Below are 4,088 nucleotides of genomic sequence, written 5' to 3'. Positions count from 1 at the left end.
AGATCAAAAGTTACCTCAAGGTGCATTTACTGTTAACATGACTCGATCAAACAGATTAGAGGAAAGAAGAGAAAAGATCGAACTGACAAAGAACTAATGAAGATGGTACAAAGGTGGGCGCCAAGATCCCTCTGGGATCTCTTGTTATTAATGGCTTATATTTTGTTTATTTCCCTATTTTGATGACACTTTATCTTCTATTTATTGTGACAGAGTTAATTACTAAAACATGTTCATTTCACACTACCAGGAAAACTCCAGAGAACATTACCATCAGTATTAGACAACTTCAATATCATTTTAGCATAGAAGAGTTTTGGTGATTGAACCATATTATAGAAGATTATGTAAACATTAGTGTAGATACACTAAGCTGAAAATTATATACTGAAATGTAAAGTGTTTAAGTTTTTGAATCAAATTAGGAATTGAATCTTTAAAGGGCTCAAATCAACTAAATTTGTACAGAATTATATCTTTTGCTATCCTGGAATACTGGGGAGACATGGCTGAACTTTCATTTGGCTCCTACAGTTAATGAGGTTACCTCCCCCTCATCATGCGTTTAGAATCGGTACTTGTACAAGTGTGAGATGTAATCATCAAGATGTTCTTAAGCTTTTTTGTGATGTTTGTTTTTGAGATTTTGATAAAATTCTTTTATATGTGTATCTGTGTGCATTCTGCTGAAATATTTCCAAAGGATTGATGAGGTTTGTTTTCAAATTTATCTGCATGAAAATCATTTTTGTACCAAAAAATGTGTATTTGAAAGATTTAATATTTTGTGCTGTATACAAAACATTCCTTGCTTTAACAATTTTGATTTGCCTTTCTAATCTAGTAACATTGGAACCTTGTAAATCCATATTTAGGTATTGCAGAAAAGTTGCTCTGTCTGTTCCACTGTTCCAGGTCTGAAGTTCTACTAGTGCTGGTACACAATCTCTCATTGAATTCTACCAGAATAAAGTAACTGATATGTTGCAGAATATTTCTATTAATGCATTACTGCTCAAGTGCTGTACAATTTATAAAGGAGACACGGTAGTCTAGTGGTAGGATGCCAGGCTCATCCAAAGGGTTGCGGGTTCGAGTCACGTCACAGCACTGTGTTGTATCTTTAAACAAGATACTTTACTCTGCTTGTTCAAGTCTACTCAGCTGTAAATGATTACATGGTTGGGCAGTGCTGGAATTGTTGAATTCTAGCTGTGTACGCCAAAATGGCAGCACAGGCTGTATGCTCCCCAGGGTGTATATTTAGGTGTCAGTCTCTACCATTGTGTACATGTTTTGGGTGAAAATTCATGATTTTTAGAGGATGTTTGAATTCCAAGGACATTGTTGTGTACAGTTATTTTTGCTGAAGAGAACATTTGTTTCTTACAATCATAACAGATATATTTACCTTATCATGGCAGCCATTTTACGTTCTCCTTAACATCACATTTACTTGTATAATAACTATATACATCCATGTTTTATATGAGCTTTGAATATTTGATTTTGTTGGCTTGATGTACTGCATTATGTCCTTGTTCACATAGCATAATGTCTAGTCTGAAAATATCTGACTCCAAATACTTTTGGACTACAGAGACAGTTGGTGCTGAATAGCTGTAGTCAATAGTCAGTGGCTGTGTCCTGGGTATGGAACCAGCCTCAGCAATTGATGGATACATACTTTTGAGGGAGCTAGAACATTCTGAATTTGTTCTCGGTAATTATAATGTTGCAGAAAATGTACAAACATAACAAGTACCCTAAATATTAGCACAGCGGATAAGCTCCCTGATTTATCATCAAGAGGTCTGGGAATCAAATTCCCATTAAAGATGTTTATGAAATTACAATAAATATATACATCTGTCATAAATAATTGTTTCTTATAGTCAATGGTCAAGCAACTCCAAAGTCAGAAACATATTTAACCAGTTTGGAACTCTTTTTTGTTGGGAGATTTAACAAAGAGAGCTGGGACTCTCAACCTTAACAAATCCAATGTATCCCTACCATTGAAACTAGATGAGAAAATCCAACACTTTATACAGAAATAAATGTGTTGTTCATCCGAGAAATTGTTAACAATCATGCCAAATAATACTTATCCTAGAAGTTGCGTGTGTTTATGTTTGACACTCTATGATGTCAATGTACTTGTTTTGTTTATTGTTGTACATTGTGTTATTTTTGGAATGAAATGTGTCTCTAACACTAAATAATGTTAATTTGAACCCTGTTAGGTAAAGCAGCTGTATTTTTCAGTTCAGCAATTTCCTCTAATAAAAACAACAATTTGTATGTTTTTCATGTTTTTTATTGTATTTTAAAATGAAATATGAAAAATTATGCCATGACATTGTGTATTTCACAGGAATTACTTACACTATACGTGATCTGAATCCTATCTTTTGACTAGTTTGTATCTGAGAAAACATTGATCTTCATTGAAATTTGTATCATTTTGGTGCGCGATGTGTGTTTGTGTTACACCTTATATATCTTGTTACTGTTGTGCCTTGTGTTGTGTTTTGTTTGTAATGATGACACTGTCATCCTTAAAACTGCTGCATGCTGATATTGTGTGTATCTTATCCATTTCAAGTTTATTTATCCTTTTTGGGTGCATGGCAATTTTCAAAAGAGAAAGAAAAAATAAAAACTTTTAAACCATTTCATTTTCTGTTGTGTGTATCAAATAAAGGTTTTAAAACACACCAGCTAACAAATCAAAATGAAGTTCGATTGCCATCCCAGCTGACAAATCATAATGAAGTTTGATTGACATCCCAGCTGACAAATCATAATGAAGTTTGATTGACCTCCCAGCTGACAAATCAAAATGAAGTTTGATTGACATCCCAGCTGACAAATCATAATGAAGTTTGATTGACATCCAAGCTGACAAATCATAATGGGGGGGGCCACATTAAGGAAAACATAGCAAATTCTTCAAAAACCTTCTTCTTCTGTACGAATGACAGGATTTGTCCAAATTTGGTATGACGCATCCTTGGGTGTCAGCCTTTGTAAAAGTCACTGAAACCAAAGAATGAAACTGTTGGGAGTGGACCCAGGTCAATAAATCGCAGGTTAATATGCCTTAACTTAGACTCATGTTATTGACTGGGATAATCCATAGTGGTGGACAGAGAAAGCAATCAGTGTTCAAGTGGCAGATAAAGGAAGTCATCTGGATACACCTCAGTGGGCCAGTTTGAATCGAGATGAGGGGGCCCTTGACAGATACTCAACAAAGTGTAGCAGAATTTATTTGAGGTGTCAGAGTATTGCCATCTTGTGTACATTGTTAACACCTAAGTTTACAATACTCAAAGTGGAGCTAAATTAACGTGCAAATTTGATAGTTATCTGGTAAACATCTAGGCATGTTGCTGCCATGTAAGCAAATAAGCAGTTGCATGCACATCAGAAATCCTCACATGATTTGTATTTATAGTGAGAGGTCCGTGATAGTGATTAATTGTTTGTACAGACAGATTATATGATTTGGATGCTTTTGTCCATTGTTATTAACCATAGATTTTCACAATGACTGCTGACAGTCTCGGTCCTGCGTATTCGGCATACCTGTATATTATTATACTATTAGGAATTCATACTTAAGTTATTTCCTGTTATATCAATAACAATTCAGCTTCTTTTTCTGTTCTACATTCAGGAATTTCTTACAGTTAGTAAGTTTATAGTAAATCAATTTCTCTAGATCTGTATTTAAATGTTTTGGAAATATCATGAACTGTCAGTGGTAGCATAAATAAATTATTATGAGTCTTAACAAAAGGGTTAAGAAATATATGTTAAACTGTATTTAATAAATTTGACGAAACACGAATCCTTAATAATCTTGACTACATTATTCTAATTTCGCGCCAAAATTTCTTTTGGATCCAATACGTATTCGTACGCAATTCTCATTTATATCCTGATGTTTGACCATCGAATATTATACAAACACATTTACTATTTTGATCTAATATAATTCTATGAAAGTCGAATTAAGAGCATGTTCGCGAAATGTTTACTTAGTAATGTTAGATCTATTTTATGTACATTTCACGTAC

This window comes from Mizuhopecten yessoensis, unplaced genomic scaffold, assembly GCF_002113885.1.
Source record: "Mizuhopecten yessoensis strain PY_sf001 unplaced genomic scaffold, ASM211388v2 scaffold10041, whole genome shotgun sequence".
In the NCBI taxonomy this organism is placed as follows: Eukaryota; Metazoa; Mollusca; class Bivalvia; order Pectinida; family Pectinidae; genus Mizuhopecten; species Mizuhopecten yessoensis.
The sequence above is the reverse complement of the archived record's forward strand: the minus strand, read 5'-3'. Positions refer to the sequence as shown.